At 33.5% G+C, this 22,998-nt stretch overlaps 1 long non-coding RNA gene across 1 annotated transcript; it reads right to left on the bottom strand.

The window, feature by feature from the left end:
* Positions 1 to 16,071: 16,071 nt before the first annotated feature.
* On the bottom strand, positions 16,072 to 19,097 carry LOC141638993 (uncharacterized). Its single transcript, XR_012542325.1, has 4 exons — positions 19,031 to 19,097; positions 17,375 to 17,527; positions 16,374 to 16,456; positions 16,072 to 16,275 (listed from the first exon to the last, which is right to left on the bottom strand). It is a non-coding gene; the product is annotated as an uncharacterized LOC141638993 (long non-coding RNA).
* Positions 19,098 to 22,998: the final 3,901 nt, after the last annotated feature.

The raw sequence follows: 22,998 nt of genomic DNA, 5'->3' as shown, positions 1-22,998 counted from the left end.
GATCAGTATTAAACCCTAATTTTAGCGATTAAAACAAAAAAGACATCTTATAAACAACTACAACTTCAATTGATGATAATAATTGATTCAATGTGTCGAATTATGAAAGAAAAACGTTTAAAATCATTTATATGTTAGATGTTTAGAAAGTTACAGCAAGAACATGAAAATACACTAAATAACTTGACGATTAGTTCAATTTTTTTTATTTAATCCTGATAAATTCATGTAATTCAACATACATACAATAATTTCGAACAAAATTAACATGTAAAATCAATTTAACACTACATAAGTTGAAATAAAATCACAAAAATGAAAGAAAACGAGAAAAAAAATATACCTCAACGATTTTTGCGCGAATTCTAGTGAGAGTGTTCAATCTAATGAATGAATAAATCTAGGATGTTGAAATACAGTTGAAATCAAGTTTGAATATTTAGGTTTTTGCATATTTTCAGTGAGATTTTTGACAGAATTGTGATATATTTTTGTTTGAAATATTTTAGATTGAATTTGGATTTTTTAGAGAGAGAAACTATTGACTGATTTTGGGAGTTTTAGGTGGTTTTGTTTGTTAATTTTCCCCGCGATATTGTTTTGTATATGGTGTGATATTTCCCCGCGATTTTATATATATATATATATATATATATATATATATATATGTTTCCTACGTCTAATTCTTTTTTTAATATGAAACTTTCCCTGCATATATTCCTCCCCCATTCCCCTTCCCATGTTGTGTACCCCTAAATGCATAAATTTGATGTTTTTAACCTTTTTCTTTATAATAATTTCTAATAATGTTTCTTTTTTTATGCAGTCCAAAATCAAGTTATATTATTAAAAGTCTAAAGGATTCGAGAGCATTACGTACGAAAATTTGATCTCATAACGTAAGATGTAGCCCTTTAATTTCTAAGTATTGAATCTATATGTGTTCTACATTCTCTATTTAGAGAGTTATCTCATAGTTGGAGAGGCAAATATCGAGAACGTTACCCATATAATACATGGTATCAGTTTAAGCTGTTTAACTTGATATGTGGAACTTATTAATTAGAAAAGACCATAAGTGGTCAATTGTAGGTGAATTTTCTATGCGTAAATTACATGTTACATTATATTTGCATCTTTCGTATTTTTATTTACGATCTTTTAGTTGATAGTGTTGCTCTAAAACATTAAGATATACTTCAAATTGCATTTCTTTCCAGGTTTGATGATGCTACACACCTATCAACTATACTAAAATTATATGGAAGATGCTAAAAATTAGTTTACGAGTCAAAATTAACTACAACTAGCCGTAAACGGTTGATTTCTTTTATTTTTATCATTTGCGCTTTTATAAGCTAAATTATGTAAGCTACTGATAATCTATGGAGGTAATTCAGGTAAATGGTAATGGGGATGGTGATTGAAAGGCATGGACATAGGAAAGCAAAAAAGAAAAAAGGATGATGAACATTGAATTTGTAGAAGTTATGCATACATCACAAAGAGGTGTGGAAAATTAATTTTTGAATAGTTTGAGTCTTTATCGAAGTGTTAATAAGCCTGAATATGTAAAGATTTGCAAGATATTCTCATCAAAATGTAAGTATAAACTAAATTTTACCATATTTAATGAGAATATCTTATCAATCTTCCCCTATTAGGCATATTAATTTGTGCCCTTAGGATACAAGTTAGAAAAAACGAATTAATTATTACTATTACTATACAACACTTCGATTATATGGAGAATAAATTTTTTGTTATTATTATTATTATTATTATTATTAGTGCCCTAGATCTAATAATAACTCAAGATGAGAAGCGGCACGTGCTTCTGCGTGCTATACGGTAGTAGAAACTGAATCCTTTCTTTAAAATATGGGATAACAATTATGATCTACGAAACAGTTTAAATTCGACTTGGTCAAATATTGTCAAAACATTATTACGGAATATGATGTACATAATGTAACAAAAACGAAACACTTAAGAAAATCAATAATAATAATAAAAGATAATAAAAAAGATCGGAAAGTACAAGATATAATATAAAAGGATATGGATGAAACCAATAATATATGATCTACTTCAGATAGTTCTTTTCTAAGAGTTGTAACTAATACGGAATTGGATGCAGGGGCGGATCTCCATAGACTTGCGCAGGGGCCAGGCCCCCCCTAACTTTTGGGCCAAATATAGTGTGTAATTAACTTGGCCCCTGTTAGCTTTAGCGTAGATATTGTGCTACAGTTCATATAAAAGCCCAATAATTACTAAGTGTAAGGAAAAGCAAAAATTAGCTCACGTGATTGTAACATAAGCAAAAAAGGTTGCCACATGGCAAACTGTAATTGGCAGGCTGATTTTTTTTAACTAACCAAATCTTCTTTGGTTTTAAAGTGCTTATTAATTTAATTTTACTTATTTAAAAAAATTTAAAAATACTCTATTGTTTATAATTTTTCATTCTCTACAAATAGAGATCATATTTAGTATAATTTAGTGCTTTTTTTAATTTTATTATTTTCTTTTAAATACTTCTAATTGTTACTATCAAAAATTTTAAAAATGAATTGTAATTATTTGTGAGGTATGTAGGAAAGAGTAGAAAGATATTGTATTAAATTTAAAAATGAATTGTCGATTAATCAAAGTAGTGAATATTTACGAGATACCATAAAATGGATTATGTAAACAAGTAACCAAGATGAAGAGAGTATATTAATTATACTACATTGAATAACCAAAGGTCTCAACATATTTTTACGGGAATCATAATGTCACTATACTTTTGTTTAATGACATAAAAATACAAGGTAAATGTATGTGAAATTGAAAATATAGGATTGTCTAAAAGACAAAAAACACACACCATATAATAGGCACAAAAACTCGGTATAAGTTTGTATTCTATATACTACTAATATTTGTTTATTGTACTTGTATCATATCTTCCTACAACAATTTCTTTTCTATTTATAATTTAATTTGATTAAATTTTATTTCATAATGCCCCTCCTTGCAAATGATTTATTACCACTTTTTTTTTTGTGAGAAACAATATTAATAAAAGTAAACAAAAATTAGAATTGGAAGATTACAAATTAGTCGTTTCAATCTAACTCGGCCCCCCTTAAACTTTTGTTCAAGATTCGCCACTGATTGGATGAGTATTTTGTTTAAGAGTATTTGACATTGAGTATACAATTGATGATGTAATTGTACTTTGGCATTACAAAAGTGATAGACATTGAATACAACTAACTGGCACTACAAAAGTAAATGATGAACTTTTCTTAATAGTTTAATTGTGCTCCGTATTTAATTAGAAGTTGTATTTAATTAAGATAAAAATTTAATGCAAATTTGACAGCCCTCCACGTAAAAACCCCATGGAGAGTAACTAAAAAACAACTAATTGTCCATACGTAAGATCATATTACAAAAAGCGTTTTAATGTGTTGGAGTGTGGAGATTATGGGACACTACCATAGTGCAATTAATTAAAGATGCTTCAATGCGAGTATGTAATGCAATTTAGGACGCTTCAATCCGTTTACAATCTTTTAGTGCCGGTTAAGTGTATTTGGTTGTCAATAATCATATCTTCTCCGTGAACTTTTCTCGCCAATTGCAAATTTCAATGTAATATTTTACGAACCAAAGTTTGTCTCTATTGTTAAAATACAACTTCTGGTGAATTATCAACGTTACTCCTTAAATGAATGGTGATAGTCTGTTATTTAGGGGCAATATTGGATAACTAAAGTTTTTCATTATTAAATCTAGAAAGTAGACAATAATTATGAGATAAAGTAATTACAAGGGAAAGGGACAACAAGGTAGGATGGAGGGAGTAACATTTTTAAATACATTCTTAATTCTTCTGTAACATCCTAAAAGGTTAAAACGACTTATAAAATGAATCGGCGAGATTTTTAAGCACACAAAGTAACCAAAACAAAAGCAGATAGTCATTAGAAAAAGCCTTTACGTTTATGAAGATCGACCTCATGATTATATTACTCAAAAGCACCGTTGAGAAATGACAAGCCCGGGCTTGAGTTGAAGAGCTTATTGAAGTGTTGAACCAAGTGAATTAGTTTCAGGCTTTGGGACTACTTGAAACTTGGACTACTTGAAACTTGAAAGCAATCATACTCTAATAATTCCAACATTATACAAAGTGGTCTACCCAAAATAGCAATCAACAGTCAACACCATGGTACGGTGTTCTACTGTTCTTTGTGAGAGTAACAATTATCGCACAAGTTGACCAAAATATAGGTATATATTCGTTATAAAATGTTTGCACATTAAAAATCTCAAAGCAAATATTTAGAATTTTTTTGATATTACTTTAACAACGGCCGGCATGTAATCTAGTATATATATATATATATATATATATATATATATATATATATATATATATATATATATATATATATATATATATATATATATACTAGGTAGTATCCCGCGCTTCACGCGGCCTGTTTTAATATTTTATGATTATAATTGAAGAAAAATTATATGATTCATATATGACCTTCAATATTTTCTCTTATAAATAATTTTTTCTCAAATTTAATACGTTTACATTTAACTTCAATGTTTTAAAATAAAATACATAGGAGTTTTAATTAAAACTATAAAGTGATAATTAATTATGCATGATCAACGTTTTATAAATAAATTTGTGACTGGTTAAATATCATATTAATCAAAATAAAATTTATTCGGATAATACAACAATCAACAATAAGTTCTCAAATTATATCATTTCACGATACTTTATGTCTCAAATCAATTAATATTTATTCAAAATGATGTGAAGATAATTTTATGTAATTTTTAATTTTTTATGTATAGCATGTGACATTTATCTAACAAACATATAGAGTTCAAACTCAACTTATTTAAATGTTTTCATTGTGTCTTTCATGTGACATGTGTCAAACATATCTATAAGAAATTTGCACCTTTTGTTTTTTTTAAATAATTATATATAATGATGTTTAAGAGTTTATTACTTGTAAATATAATAGGTTGAACTTTCTCAAATATTATTTTTTGATGTTTAATTTCAAAGTATTCAAAAGATAACATATAAAATATTTAACTAAAAGTAATACGGAGTATTTGTTTGTCATAATCAATATTTTATATTTGACTTATACATATGTAATTAAAAATAGTAAAGAAAAATGTAACGTGTTTTCTACTTTTTCATGTCGTTTATAATACTATATTACTTAATAATCATTACTTTTGTTTTGATTATTCAAATGCATTCGCGATCACTATGTACATACACACTTGTACACATACTCGTTATCACACTATTGAAACCTATCAAAATCTCACATGTATTCAATTTGTCCAATATAATTTTTTTTCATTCCCAGACTATAAAAACTTATCTCTTAGTAGTTTTTTTTAAAGTTGTGTTTTTAATATATACAATGACTCTTCCGATCCAAATATATTTTTCTTAATGGATTTAATAGTCTAAGTTTTATAACTTTCTCAAAATGTTTTTTTACGTAAATGTAAAACATTGTGAGACACTCACTTTGATCATCTCTACATATCAAAATAAATATTTCAATAAATATAATGAAAATTATACTCAATTGAAAGCATTTTTCACAATGAACATAATTATTTACATTTTAGAATTTTTATCAAAATAACTTTTTAGTAAATTTAGAATGAAATCACCGTAATTATTTAATATAATTTTATAATAAAATTTATTAAACTATAATTAATATTTTGCTGAGATTTATACAACATTTATTATGTTTGTATTTAATTTCAGCTGTAATTAATACGTGTATTTAAGACTGGGTTGATACGTGACGCATCCACAACGTTTCAACCTAGTTATATATATATATATATATATATATATATATATATATATATATATATATATATATATATATATATATATATATATATATATATATATATATATATATATAGTCAAGATCCGGAGAGAACGAACATTCGGTAAGAATGGTGAGAATGAACTAGATATATTGAAATATAAGTTAGATACCTTTTTTTTTTTTAACAAAATCTGAGGTACACTTTAATCTATCGTAGATACACTTTTTTTTTCACAATTGTAGATACATTTTTTAACAATGTAGATACGTTTTTTTTTAAAAAAAAAAACCAAATCTCAAGTATAGTTTAGACTATCGTAGATACACTTTTTTTTCATAATTCAAGAAAAATTTCTTAACACTGTAGATACATTTTTTCCCGTACTAGGTACATTATTCCCCATGCTAGATACAAAAAATACAAATTATCTAGATACGCAAAAATAGTGCTTTAGATACAGAAATATGCTAAGTAGATACACTTATAAAAATTTCTCAAATTACGAACCACCACCATAACTACCGCTGCACCACCACCACTACGCACTCATAGCCAGCACCTCACACAGCCGACATGCATCCTGGCGCACCTATGATCCCCTAACCACCTCACGACACTAGCGAGGAGTAGAACAACTCTCGTCTCTCCCATTTATCATCTCCACGTCTATTATCCCACCTCCCACCTCAACTCCCGTACCACCAACAACCATGCTGCCACCACCAACAAAAATAGCAACTCAACCCAAAACCATGACAACCGCCACACTAATCCATTGACGGCAAACATCAACGTCGCCAGAGAAGTACCAACCAACTAACTCTCGACAATCAACTCCGACTTGCTACAACTACTTTCCTGTGCGCGCATATCCTACCTCCCGACCACCCTGTGATAGCGACAAGAAGCGTGTCAATTTGACATCATCGGATCTGCAGAAACCGTAGATTTAACGACCAAGATTCTTCAATCGATCAATTTCGAACTAATTCCAAAACCCTAATTCGGAAATTGTGCTGATTAACAACACAACTACGAGCTTGGCAGTGGTAACAAACGAAGATGATGATTTAGGATTCATAATGAATTGAGTAATATCTTATCTCTCTTTACATTTTTGGGGATTCATAATGATTTGACCAAGATTGTTCAATCGATCAATCCCCAATTTTTTCAATTTGTGTGATTTTGGTTTTGATTGATTTTGCGTGGTGATTGCAGCTTCTGATGGAATTAGAGATGGCGCCTCTGTCACAAGTGCTCGCCGGAGTTGGCGATCGTCGCCGGAGATGACGGCAAAGTGGTAGGTGGTGACGGCAGCAGGGTAGGTGGTGATGGGGGATTTATCAAGGAGAAATGTGATTGGGAGAGAATGAGAGATGAAGTTTGGTTGTGAGAAAGTAAAATCGCACGTGAAGTTTATTATAAAGGACGTTCTCACCGAGTAGTCGTTTTCACCGGATCCTAAATCTATATATATACTAGGTAGTATCCCGCGCTTCGCGCGGCCTGTATTGAAATTTTATTATTATAATTGAAGAAAAATAATATAATTCATATATGATCTTTTATGTTTTTACTTATAAATAAAAAAAAATTAATTTTTCTCAAATGTAATTTTTAAGGTTTAACTTCACTGTTTTAAAATAAAATATATACAATATTAAATATTAAAATCAATAAGTGATAATTAATTATGCACGATCAACATTTTATAAATAAATTTGTGACTTATATAATATCATATTAATTATAATAAAATTTATTCTAATAACGCAACGTTCATCATTGAGTTATCAAATTATATTATTTAACGATACAGTATATACCGAATCAATTAATATTCGTTCAAAATGATGTGAATATAATTTTATGTAAATTATAATTTTTTATGTATAACGTGGGAAATTTTTTATGTATAACTTATTCAATTGATTTGATTGTGTGTTGCAAGCGCTACATGTCAAAAATATCTATAATAAATTCACACCTTTTGTTTTTTAAAACAACTATCAATTATATTATTTTTCTACAATGATGTGTAATAGATTACCTGTAAATAAAATTGGTTGAACTTTTTCAACTATTAGTTTTTGAGGTTTAACTTCAAAGTATTTAACAGATAACATAAAATATTTAACTAAAAGTAATATTTAGTTTATCATAATCAATTTTTTATATTTGACGAATACATATTTAACTGAAGATATTAAAGAAAAATGTAATGTTTTTTCTACTTTTTCATATCGTTTATAATACTATATTACTTAATAATTATTACTTTTGTTTTGATTATTTAAATGCACTCGCGCTCAATGTGTTCATGTGTGTACATACATACTCCTTGTCACACTATTTAAACCTATCAAAATCTCATATGTATTCAATTTCTCGCAATAATTTTTTCATTCTCACACTATAAAAACTTATCTCTTAGTAGTTTTCTTTAAGTTATATTTTTATTCTCTTAGTATTTTTATTTAAGTTCTATTTTTAATAAATACAATGACTCTCCTAAATATATTTTTCTTACCGGATTTAATAGTCTAAGTTTTATAACTTTCTCAAAATATTTTTTTACGTACATATAAAATATTGTGAGACACTCACTCTAATAATCTCTACATATCAAAATATTTCAACAAATATAATCAAAATTATACTCAATTGAAAGCATTTTTCGCAATGCACGTAATTATTTACATTTTAAAATTTTTATCAAAATATTTTTTACTAAATTTAGAATCAAATTACCGTTATTTTTTTATTTAATTTTATAATAAATTTATTAAATTATAATTAATATTTTGCTGAGATTTATACAACATTTATTATGCTCATATTAAAAGATTAGCTGTAATTAATGATTGTCATTAAGGCTGTATAGGACACGTGGCGCATCCACAGCGTTTCAACCCAGTTTTATATATATATATATATATATATATATATATATATAGAGATAGGTTCAGGTAAGTCCACAAATTTGGTTGAGTCCCTAAGTCCCATTTTTAGCCAATCATTTTTAAGTGTAACTTTACTGATTTATGAGTGTAACTTTAGCCATTTAATGATTTGTAAGTGTATCTTATCTTTTAAGGCCAACTTATATACACAAATTTGAATTTGTAAATTAAAATTTATGTAATTTTAACAAAAATCTATGTAACTTTAGTGTCTTACGAATGTAACTTTAGTCGTTGGGAGTGTAATTTTAGTCGTCGGAGTTATAACTTTTGTAATATGGTGGTTTGTATGTAAAACTTTGAGTTTATATACTTTTATGAGTGTAATTTTAGTCATTTGAAGTGTAATTTTAGCCGTGAAAAATGTAACTTTAGTCATGTGGTGATTTTTATGTATAAATTTGAATTTATATACTTTTCCGAGTGTAACTTTAGTCTTTGAAGTCATAACTTTAGTCGTTGAAGTTGTAACTTTAGTCGTAAAGTAGTTTAATGTAAATATTTGAATTAATATACTTTTCTATTGTAAAAGTAGAGTGTAACTTTAGTCCGATACGAGTGTAATTGTAGTCCGATACAACTGTAACTTTAGTATGATAAGGCTGTAACTTTAGTTCGATAGCTTGTAACTTTAGTTCGTCAAGTGTGTAACTTTAGTTCGCTATGTGTGTAACTCTAGTCATTTGAAGTGTAATTACACAAAGGCACAAGTCATACAGTGATGTACTCCAGTTAGCGGTTTCTCTGGGGCAACTCTACGGTTGTGTAATGTACTTAGGGACAGCGATTTTGGATGGGAATAAATTTGCAGCAAGTCGGTATTACTATTATGCATACTTTATTGGAGCAAATGCCTCTTGGGTAATCATACCGACACTCATATCCATCCGAAGTTGGAAAAGGATTTGCCAATCGTCATCCACATTTAGCATTTTGATCTACCTTTGTGTAATCTGAATTTTCTTCATTCTAAAGAAATACAGTAGAAGAATGTTCAATGTTGCATTCCTGAGCATTAAATGAACCGAGAGTCTGGTGTTCCATTCTCCTGGGATCATTGTGGTCGTATCAGTCGTACTCAGCTTGAAACCGACTAAACAAAATTGTAGCGGATACAATAACTTCATCATTGAATGTATTATGATCCTTGCATGAATAAAGGAGATCTGAAGAGTGCACCACCACGGCCACACCTTATCTCCTTTCGCTGCCTACTTCAACCACCACCAACCCACGCAACCGCCACAACACCAACAACAACCGCCACATTGACAAAAAAAATGAATCTGACCAACCATTTAACTTGCAGCCGTGGGTCGGAGGAGAAGGGGACGGCGTCAGCATGGTGGGCTGCTGGTGGCGACGAGTGGAGGCGAAGAAAAAAGGAGAAGGGGAGTGGATGCCGTGGTGACTGGTGTCGGTGGTGACTAGGTGAAGGCGACTCGACGGTGGTGGCAAACAAGAATGGTAGTAGAGAAGGAGGAGGGTGGCGACGGCGACAGGTGGTTTGTGGTCGGAGAAAGAGAGAGATGGGAGGGAGAGAGAAAGTGGGAGGAAGAGAGAGAATGATAAATGTGTGTTGTGAGGCAGTGAAATGAGAGAGCTAGGGTTTTGGTGTGTTTTAATCTAGGCCCTTTATTTTGATCTAATCTTGGCCATTCATTTATTTGATCCAAAGGTCTAGATTGGGACTTATGGACTCAACCAAAATAGGTGGACTTACATGATCCTTTCTCTATATATATATATATATATATATATATATATATATATATATATATATATATATATATATAGAGAGAGAGAGAGAGAGAGAGAGAGAGAGAGAGAGATTGGATTTGTTGATTTTGGTTCTTATGGTGAGTTGTGAGTTGGGAGAATCTCAACCATTAGATTAAATTAGAGATGAGTGGCCAAGATTAATCTTAGTTGTCATATAAAAACATTGTTATTTAGTTTATTTTCTCTTTTTTCTAGTGCTACTCTTTTTTTTTTACTTTAATTTTTTTTCACTCTTATTTTTTTTTACCTAGTGTTATTATGCTGTTATTGTGCTTGTTTTTAACTTGATTTTTTAACGACTTTGATTTTTTTTCTCTTTTTTTTTTACCACATGTTATTGTGCTGTTATTGTTATTCCGGTGTTATTGTGATGCTATTCTGCTGTTACTTTGATTTTTTTTTTTTACGACTTTGATTTTTTTTTCTTTTTTTTTACCACGTGTTATTGTGCTGCTATTGTTACTCCGCTGTTATTGTGATGTTATTCTGATGTCATTTTAATTTTTTTTACGAATTTGATTTTTTTTTACCACGTGTTATTGTGCTGTTATTCTACTATTATTCTGCTACTATTGTGATGTTATTCCGGTTTCACTTTTTATTTTTTTTACTACTTTGATTTTTTTACTTTTTGTTTTATCGCATGTTATTATGTTGTTATTCTGGTGTTATTGTGATGTTATTCCGGTGCCACTTTGATTTTTTTTACGACTTTGATTTTTTTTTCATTTTTTTACCACGTGTTATTGTGCTGTTATTCTACTATTATTCTGCTGTTATTATGATGTTTTTCCGGTGTCACATAGATTTTTTTTACTACTTTCATTTTTTTTCTTTTTTTTTCTCCGTGTTATTGTGCTGTTATTTTAGTGTTATCCGTGTGTTATTGTAGTATTATTATGGTGGTATTGTTGTGTTATTGTAGTGAAACATAAAAAAAAAAACAAAGAGAAACCTAACAATTAATCAATAGAGAAATATAAAAAGTATCAAGGACCCAATTCATGGGCAATCCATGTGATAAATATCTCTCATTATTTTCTAAAAAAAAACAAGCTGTATCAAATAATGGGCAAAAGAAAATGAAATAGGAAAGAAAAAATCAGAGCGAAGATCAGTGACACCAGCGCTCTCCCTAAACCCGACATCAGCAACAACTCGGCGCCCATCATCATTTCGTACTCCCTAAACGTGTTAATGTTGACCCATCTACACGACTTCATACAAAAAGTTGAGTTCCAAGACACAAGATCCGGGTTCTGAATTTTGTTAAACACACGAAATGCAAAGTGGGAGTCACCACAGCTAGAGTACATGTCAACCATAGCATTCTGTATTGGCAAATCTAAAGGCACACCGGTCACAATAACATGAGCATGAGTAATCCACCGAAAGCATAATCACTCAACCTTGAACAAGCACTAAGTACCATTATGCCTCCCCGAGAGCCCAATGCCAGCAATAAAACTCAACATCTACTACAGACTGTAGTCCAAGACAGTGCTAAGTAAAATCAACAAACCCGCAAATATTAGTTCATAACATCTACTAAGCCGAGTCTAATCATAAATGCCAACTCAACACTGCAAATTACTGATTCACAAGCGATCATCAACATTAATACTATCATAATAACAGCAAAGGGAAAACAAAGCAATGAATAAATGCAAAGTTATAACTCGATTTCGAAAGGGGATATGACCAACTGTCCCGCTTATGACCAACTCGCTCCAATCAACCACGGAGCACCTGTGCGCCTGCCTACTCCTCTGATCGAACATGAACATGCCATATTTCTTAGACGAACAACCACCATTTCCTCGCCGCGAACTTGGAATCGAAACCAAGTCACCATGGCTGCACTCCGTCACTTCATTAACCACCAATTACACAAGCAAAAAAGCCAAATGGTGGTGCAACAATGGCATCCGAGTTGACTCAGCAACAACACGCCTAAATGGCGGCGATTCTAGGCCCCGATCCAAGTCAGTTCGGGACCTCAAACTCACATTTAATGTCAAAAATATCAGCAATAATTGAGTTCAATTTACCATTAAAATCCGAGCCAAGCCCACTAATGGAGACCAATTCACCATACGCCGCTGCCTCTTTCGTCCCATCAAATACAGTTGGTCATAACGAAGGAATCAAACCTGCAATCAAACCTGGGATCTAAATTAAGGTTTGAAAATAAAACCTGGGATCGAACCAGGTAAACGAAGGAATCAAAGGTTACAGAAGTAAGCGACAAGTTCGTGCTTGAACGGAGGTACGGAAATATGAGATTCGCAACTTTTCTGTTGAATGACATGGATGAAGTTCTCGTGTTTGATTGATTGTTTTTTCAATAAAAAATGGGGATTTTTTGGGATGTAAACCATGGATCCTTATCTTGAAGACAGATATGTGCTTGGGTGATAGGACGATGTTTTGATGCAGACCCTTTGTTTTATTTTTTTTATTTAATCTCAGTCGTTGGTTGTCTTGATCCGATGGTTGTGATTTCAAACTCACAACTCACCGTAAGAACCAAACTCACGAGATCCCGCATATATATATATATATATATATATATATATATATATATATATATATATATATATATATATATATACGGGCGAGATCCCGTACGAACTAAAATATAATACGAACCGTACGAACTACCACTATCATCCCTTATATTGAAACAATCAGTCCCGCATAACAAACACACAAATCCCACATGTACCATATGTTTCCTTCTATCCTTTCCCGTCCCCACCATCGTAACCACCATCACCACCACCACTCGTCGCAGCTTCCAGCCATCATGACAACTGTCGGAACCTGACGATTCTCTGTTGCTAGCTACGCCGATGAACCCGCCCAACTTCCAACTTTATTCGTCACCTTCGCCGGCGACGAAAACGTCGACGGAGATCATTATCCGTTCCAAATTTCCCGATAACCTCGCTGGATCAAATTAATTTTTGAAATCTTACTTCGTTTTTGGTAGATCTAACATTTTAATCGCATTTTGTGAAAAAAAAAAGTAATTGGCGTACGGTTACGCTGTGTGGTAGTCACATGTAGGTTGCGTAGGTCGCCGTGGTGATGCCCGTGATGGGCTATCGATGATGAGGGGTCCAAATGGGAGAGAGGTCGCCGGTGGGAGGAAGTTCGCCAGTAAGGGTCGGTCATGTAGGGACTGCGTCGTTGAGGGGTCGATGTTGATATTGATGGTGATGGTTCATGGGTGAGGTTAATGGAGGGTGTTGCATGGTGGGCAAAGTGTTAGTCGTGGATAGGGTTGGTCAGTGGTAGTGATCATGAAATGGTGAGTGGTGGTTTCATAATATATGACCGCAGATACGCAAGCTAGTACTACAAGATACACAAATCAACTGTGCTCATGCAGTCCTGTGCTGGAGAACTTCAAGACTATATGAGAAATGATATTGTTGCTTATGCAGTCCTGTGCTGGTGTGTGTCCAGAATTTTCTGAATTCCTGTTTTAGCATCACCTTGTTATATGTGGCTATGTTGCAAGAGAAGAGGATTGTTTAAATTTCTAAGCTATTGACAAGCTCATTGGCTTCTGTAAGTTCAGTTAATGGGAAACAAGCTCTGTAAGGAAATGAAGGGAGGGAAAAGGTCCAGTAGAGTGGGAGTATTTCAGTTTGACCTGATTGGGTATTGGATGCATGACCTACCCTCTAAATCTGACTTCAGCCAACATGGCTAGCACCATATTATACTGAATGTTCGAATTCATTGTATTTTTTCTTTGTGATGGCGCTAGAAATTAATCAAAGAGTGTGATAAGAAGTCTTTGGTGGTGGTTATTATTAGCATGCGTCATGGTGATTGTTGACGCTGTTTTGTGCTGCTCCGTGAATTAGTATTACATGTGAAACCGCCCATACGGCTGTGTTCTCATTTGACATGTAAAGAGTTAATGAGGTGTTCTCTCGTGTAAAACCATCTACTCATCACTCATTTATGTTTTTGTGTTTCTACATATGCGAAAGAGCTGTCATTAACCCAAATCAATCATTCTGCTCCTAGTGTTTAACAACAGTTGATTGTAAGAAAGTTGATAAACAACGATGCAGGGATTTGAGCATAATGGCCATCTCATAAGCCAGATACACTTTATTACTAATTCAGATACACATATTATTAACTCAGATACACAAATTGATTTGTGTATCCTGGGATACTAATGGATATATCTATGATAACTATTTATGTATTTACACCCAACCTTAAATAATACTCAGTACTTCCTACTCCTACCACCTTCGACTAACCACACCATCACCGCCATGCATATACCAACACCGCACCCGTGTCTTTGATATCATATACTTGTTTTTCACTTAAATCATTGTTGATAAGTCTCATCAGCATTTTAGGAGACATACGAGTCCGTAAATAACACTGTCCACCATAATCGTCATCATTTCTTTTCCTTTTAAGATTTTTGTTACATGGATTCGTCTGAGTAATAGCTTGCTTGTTGCTTGTACTCGCACCATGATTACTGATCGTCAAATTATTCATATCTGTATAGTTAAAACGATGGTTAGTGGTGTAGCCACATTGGCTGATAAACAAAAAAGGAACATGCTATCCATATTGAGCCAGAAGTAAAAAGTCAACACCAGATGTAGTAAGGACAAAGAAACAGGAGGAAAACCAAGAGAACATACGAACCAACCCCTTCTAAGTCTGACGCGATTCTATATTCTTCGACCACGCGACCTTTTTTCCATGTTATCATTAAGAGGGGTACTTATTTAGCTAGCAAAAGGTATGTATCTAAAAGCGTAAAGGAATGTGTCAAATAAGTTAAAGGCAAATATATAGCAATTGATACGAGTGTATCTAGGTAGCTAAAGGTGTGTATCTAGCAACTGAATAAAGTGTATCTAGTTAACTTAAAGTATGTATCTATCTACTGAGTGAAGTGTATCTAGCTAGCTGAAGGTGTGTATCTAGCAACCCATGTAAAGTGTATCTAGTTAACTAAAAGTATGTATCTAGCTACTGAGTAAAGTGTATCTAGCAACAGACAAAAGTCTATTGAGCTACCCAAAGGTGTGGATCTAGAAACTGACTAAAGTGTATCTAGTTAACTTAAAGTATATATCTAGCTACTGAGTAAAGTGTATCTAGCTAGTTGATGGTGTGTATTTAGCAACTGACAAAAGTGTATCTAGCGACCAAAAGACACCCTAAGGAGGCAGAGTGAACCCTTTTTTTGGGACGGGATCAAAAATAGGAGGTCGGGTATCCTAAAACGGGACGGGGAAGGGTTTAGGGTTGGATTAGGTTTTTGCATTCGAACGGCCTCAAGACAAAAAGACACCCTAAGGGGGCGGAGTGAATCCATTCTTCGTTGACCAAGATAAGGCAAAGTGAAAACAAATAGATATCAATTCAACAACCCCTAGTAATATATATTAGAAATGTACTAACATAGTAGCGGCATCAAACAACAACAATATGGTGCATCAGTGTTTATAAATTAAGCATCCAACAAACTTGCCTTCTACAGTGACACAACAACGCTAGCATTAGTCCACTGAAAAGTAGTACTGTAACTCTCCCCTGCTACCATTCAGCAACTTCTATCAGCCTGTAATAGATGAAGTTGTAAATTTTCCTTTCAGTCTTAATATAAAGATGAACGAAATCTTTCTTTGGGGGAACAATGAATGCTATTTCAGATGTTACCTTAAGCATGGGATAGTCGGCAGTCCATGAGTTGTCGCTTCCTACCCTGAGAGTTACAGTGTCGTCCTTGATGTCAACTGAAACTGCCACACATTATGAGAGTACATTGTTAGAGATTAGAGCAAGACAAAATTTTCCCCCTTTTGTTTGTTATTTTCAGTTCTAGAATTTTCACATTGAGCAAGAAATAAGAACCTTGTTGAGTTGGTTGCTGCTGGAGTAGATGATGAATCATGATCCTGAAATCGTGAGATGGTATAGTAGCCGTAAAGAAGAGCGACATGTCGATCTGGAAGCTCGCGAATTACAGCACAAGCTCAAGTCAACGAAAAACCTTCGAATATCTTTAGTTTGTTCTAACAAACAACCAAAAAGACAAAAAAAAAGCAGCACATCAGACATCAGACAACATTGTAAAATATTAGTGAATGTATGTATTGCAGCAGCCATTGGAAATACTAGCTTATGTGATATGTAGCTTAACTGGTTATTCTGGCTGTGCCATATATGGTGCACAATCATTGAGGGAATGGTTCAAATAAGGAGCATCAGCTCACGGGTAAGGTCGTTTTGAGGTCATATGCATTCAGGCTTCTGTTTCACATGCATCTATCGTGTTGGGTTGTTTTTGTGTCGAGTTGTTTTCTGTCAGATCAAATAGATTAAAGACGTTAATCCTACAGCAAAAAGTACTATGGGTTTAAGTCAGGTCAGTCCAGGTTGGGTTAGGTTCGCATGATCTATCTTCTGTATAAGATTATCAGCAAAATAATCGAAATTTATAGTACTAGATACAAAACCATTCATCAGCCAAAACACATAATGATGGGAAAATAGTCATACTTACATTTCATGACAAAGAACAGAATGTTCAATCAATAATATGAGGCCTTAATTTCCGAAGTCAACTAGAACACATGCTTCAGCGAATTTGTTTTCAAGGAAGAAAAAAAAACAGCAAACATAAAATTAAATAAACCCAAGAAAGATGAATATTTTACCAGGTAAAATAGGGATATCGAGTTTATCAGTCCATGTCTGACTGCCAAGATATACAGTACCCTGATCTTCAACAAAAAATATTGTAACTTTAATCCGCATTCATTTGCAAAAGCAGTTTACTAAACTTCGAGATTGATATATCCACATTCATTCTGAAAAATTAATCAAGTCAACAATCCAAGTAATGTGTCGGCAAAGTAATGTAAACCTTACAAGCCAAGCAACAAAAATTAGAAATGTAACATAGTAGTAGTAGTATCAACTATCAAGCAGAACAAATATAGTGCATCAGTATTTATGAACTGTGTATCTAGCAACTGACTAAAGTATATCTAGTTAAATTAAAGTATGTATCTAGCTACTGAGTAAAGTGTATCTAGCAACTGACAAAAGTGTATCTAGCGACAAAAAGACACCCTAGGGGGGCTGGTTGAACCCTTTTTTTGGGGACGGGATCAAAAGTAGGGGGCCGGATATCCTAAAACCCTTTCCTTTATTTTTTGCATTCGAACGGCCACAAGATAAAAAGACACCCTAAGGGGGCCGAGTAAACCCATTCTTAGTTGACCAAGATAAGGCAAAGTGAAAACTGATAGATATCAAGTCCACAACTACCGACCATGACTAGCACACAACGACAACAAACCCATATTGCTACCTCAGATGAACGTAGTAATGAACATGGTAGTACTGCAAGAGACACATGCTATTATTGGCGGATAAGCTAATCGATGTGTGCATCCACTAAAAATAGCATGTCTATTCAACAAATTAGAGATGTGGACCTAAAAAAATCATAAGTCAAGAGAGTAAAAATTGAGTTACTAATGGAATTATCCGCCAATAATAGAAACAGCCGAAAATGAGCACCCAAATTGAGAATTATTCATCCGTATTTCATAGTCCATGTTGCAATTACAGACAAAGAAAGTGATGGGTATTCATTCCTCTTTGTGAGATAGCAACACAAATAACACAAGGATAAAGTGATAAGAGAAAGGAAGATAAGATTTCCCCAATTTGTGATTGGAGCCATTAGTAAGGACACAAACAAACCTCATCAGTCTCATAAACAAGGTACATGTTCCTGTTTCTATTATTGGGGGATAAGCAAATCGATTTGTGCATCCGCTAATAATGGCATGTCTATCCAGCAAGTTAGAGATGTGTACCTAGAGTAACAATTTGTCGATCCACGGCTCCATGCACTACAATTGTCTGTCCCAATGACCACCACCACTCACAAAATCGTGTCGACTCAATACGACAACACCATCACCTAACATATGACGTGGTATGTAATAACAGGAACCAAATAACTTATAGAAAGAACATAAATTATTTGCGTTTAATCTTCACTCAGCAATGGCGTTCATCACCATTTCGACTTCTTATGATTTGCTAAATACAATATGGTTATTATTCGGACTAACATTCTGATCTTACTAAACATCGAAAATGGAAGCACAAATTCACATCAGGTACATAACAACAAAAATAGAACAAATTAGGGTGACAAAAGGGGAAAAACAATCATCGATGGGGTTCATCACGATTGGTACTCCGTACGGATCGAAAATTGAATCACAAAATCACATCTACCACATAACAATTAATATAGAAAAAATTAGGGTTACAAAAGGGGAAAAACGTACATCAACTAATGAAGAAAGAGATCCCGTCACCGTCGGAGAGTGGGAGATCCTGTCGCCGTCGCCGTCGCCGGAGAGCGGTCATCACTGGTAATGAGAGAGTTAGTAAGAGTATAAGGAGAGTGTCGTGAAGAAGCTGTAAGTTAAAGGGGTTGGGCCTTAATATAACTTAGGACCCTTATATTATTTTGTTGACCTGACTATTGTAGACTAGTTCGTATGGTTCGCACCATAATTTAGTTCGCACAGGATCTTGATTCTCTCTCTCTCTCTCTATATATATATATATATATATATATATATATATATATATATATATATATATATATATATATATATTTGTTGGGGGTGTCCTTTACGATTAGTGCAAGGACTTATAAATCTCTAAAAGGATCAAAGGGTATACTTTTGTATTATTATCCGTTGGTCCACGTTTATCAATAACGGTTGGCTTGCTAGATAAGTTTGACGTTATTGTCATACGGATGGCGGTGATCAACTGGTCCCTAAAAGTCACACCTATAGGATACGTTTGAGAGATGTGACGGTATGAAAATACAGTCATGTTGATGCCAATAATTGACTAAGCAGTTAGTCCGAGTTATTTAACTAGTAATTAGTCAAAATGCGATGTTGAGATATTTTATTTAATACGGATTAAATAAAATGGGCTAAGGCGAATTAAACAGTTAATTCGTAAATTAAATATAAACGGTTATATTTAATTAATGTATATTGAATTAATTATACAATATTGTCTTTGTCGGACATGTATTAATATGTCGGCTAATCCTTGTTACTAGACGATATATTAATAGCCGATAACCGATGACGATATATGATAAAACCGCGTCATATACATTTAGCGAAAATGATATCGGATCACGAGTTAAAAATAAGGAGAAAGTGGAAAGCCCACTCCCTCCTCATGAAGCTCACGGCCGAACCATACAAAGAGTGAGCCTCTCCTCATTTGTAACCGAATTGTCATTTGCAAAAAGAATTAGGGTTTTGAGAGACATTTTTCCTCTCAAAATTCAGATCTCACATCTATAGAAAATACACATCAAGTTCTCTTAATATTGCAAGGCAATTAGAGAACACATTTCTAGCACAAGGGCATATTCTCAGACGATCTTGGGTGCAACAATTAGGAGGAGATCTACTTTGATCTCTCATTGCCGAATTGCACTAGGACCGAAGGTTATTTCTAATGCTTTATTGTATTTCTCATGTTTTTGTTTTATGACAATAATCACATATAAAATTTGCGTTATAGTCCTAATTTTATAGGGTATTATACGGATATTACCCCTCAAGTGGTATCAGAGCGAGGCCACGTAAATTTTTCTATGTGTTTTTCATCAAACGAATTTGAAACGATTTTTTTTTAAGCTTGGAAAACCGTGCGGCAGCCTGTTTTTGATCTCGGCAGATTTTTTTTATGTTACGTTTTCTGTCTTGGGAACCGTGTCAAGTTTACACGGTGATGGTTGTTGTTTGTCGTGTTTTCGATTTGATCTTTGCATATTGTTTTGTAATCGATATTCATTGCAATATGTTAAAGATCTATCAAATTGTTGACATAAAATTTCGTGCGGCACATAATTTGTCACGGCTGGTTTGTAATTTTTGTTTACACGGCTGATTTGCATTGAAAATCGTGCCTTGTGACGATCTTTTATCTTGTTCTCGATTTGTTCTTTGCGTATTGTTGTTTTAAACGATAATTATAACAATATGTTAAGATCATATCAATTTACAATTGGTTTTAACAAATCGTTTTTGTTTTGTTTTGTTGAGGCTCTCGGATTGAGCCGCTTGAATTTTTTTTTTTTGGCCTTTTCTTGCTCTCGGCAATAGCTGAAGAATAAAAAAAAAAAATTTTTTTTTTTCGTGTACTGTTCACTGTCAGAACGTGATAAAAAAAAAAAAATTCTGTTTTTATTTTTTTGGGCCAAAACATGTGCATAATACGGATTTATGCATTCGCTTGATAGTGAAACGGTTCACTCACGTACCATTTAGTTATTTTAAAACGATTTAAAGTAACGGATTATCACGGATTAAAATTAACTTGACTAAAGCGGTTTTGTCACATAATTTTAATCATATAAGGTGGTTTGGATAAATTTAACATAATTACGGAATTATGTCACGAATAAATTTAATTTAGTTGATGCATTTTATTTATCGTTATTTTGATTATTTTGAATGCTTTTAATTACGTATTTATTTAATTTTCACAAACGGTTGTAACTTAGTGTGGCCTTAGTAGAACGTGTTACCGTAATGATGGAACACGGTCTTGGTTGTATTTTGAGATCTCGTATCTCCCTTTTTATTTTTTTTTATTACAGTTTTTATTTAGAATGTAAATAGGTTTATATTTTGTAAATTTTAATTGTAATTTTGAGAAGACTAAAGATGGAGATCGGATGCTCACTCCCGCTGCATGGACATAGATGGAACATCAAGACAAGCTTCCCGGGTCCAACGGTGGATTCCAAAGTTGTATTATGTTCTTTTTACTAGGATAGGCCACACTAGGAATTTTTATTTACGTATTGCATTCATTTATTTATTTTATCGTAACAATAGATTGCATCATATTCCGCCTAAAACCAAACCACCTAATAATTGCATGAAAACTGACTCATATAGAGGTCACGCGTTAGTTTTCTATGACATTCTTATGTCACACGATTTAAGCCATCATCTAAATTAATTCATTCACGCAGTTGCTAGTTATTTGTTCACTTAAAATGAATTGAAACTTAGTTGATGGGATCTTCCTCGTATAAACCAAAATTGAGAATGGTCTTTATAGGTCAAACTCCAATGAGTCCCTTCTTCGTCGGTAGGCATAATATGACCCCTTCTACGTCGGGTAAGTTGGAACCGATTGACCTATTTTATCTCAACGCTATGGTCACTCGTACGATCCTGTGATCATGGTGGACTATAGATAGGATTTACGGAAATCTATCGACCAAGAGTTCTTACGGAAGAATTAGCTAAACAGTTGGCTTATCAATTTACAGAAATTGAGTCTTGGGATCACTTGTATTATTCTTGAGGGAGATCAATTATGCAAGTGAAATGAGTCTACACGATTAAAATGAATTTTAAATAGACTTAAATCACCTCGATGAGTTGCTTATTTCGTTTTTGTTTTTCTTTCTTTTTCAACGTAGATCACGTTTTAAAACTGCTAATAACATAATGGCTGGCATCCTCGATGACCCAATGCCAAGTGCCACATTGGACCGTGAGTCCTGGCTTCGGATCTTCATGAATCAGATGAATCAGTCCACTAGACTGAAGAATGATGGATCAAACTTCGCGGAATGGGAGGCGGCATTACGGAATGCGCCCCGCTGACGGGAAGCTCAAGTATCTCGATCGAGCCCCCGCCAGCCCCCCCTGGCCCCACGGCTCGAGTTAACGAGGTCTCCACGTATAGCGACTTCTTCATGGAAGCGGGTGCGATTAAAAACGTACTCATTTTTGCAATGGAATCCAATTTGCAGAAACGCTTCATAGCCCAAGGTGCAAACAAGATTTTCACCACGCTCACTAAGGAATTCTCGAAAGCACCGAGAATCGTGACCTATGAGCATACCACTCGCTTCTTTGATGCGAAACTCCGAAAGGGCCAACCGGTTAGCCCACACATTCTCAAAGATGATTGAGAATGTCGAGAGACTGGAGGCGCTTGATTGTAAAATCAGCGAGAACATTGTTATTGACCGCATGCTTCATTCACTCCACGATGGTTTTGCGCTCTTTAGAGCGAATTACTATATGAATGATTTGAAGAAAAGTCCCCATGAACTGCACTCCCTTCTCGTACGACACGAGAAGGACATGAAGTTCAGTGGGAGCATGAAACAAGATGTTCTCGTTGTGACAAACAAGGGCAAGGGTAAGGGCAAAGCTCGGGCAAACCTAACAAAGAGGTAAACCGA

The sequence above is a fragment of the Silene latifolia genome, unplaced genomic scaffold (assembly GCF_048544455.1).
Source record: "Silene latifolia isolate original U9 population unplaced genomic scaffold, ASM4854445v1 scaffold_246, whole genome shotgun sequence".
In the NCBI taxonomy this organism is placed as follows: Eukaryota; Viridiplantae; Streptophyta; class Magnoliopsida; order Caryophyllales; family Caryophyllaceae; genus Silene; species Silene latifolia.
This window is presented reverse-complemented; position numbering and strand designations above follow the sequence as displayed.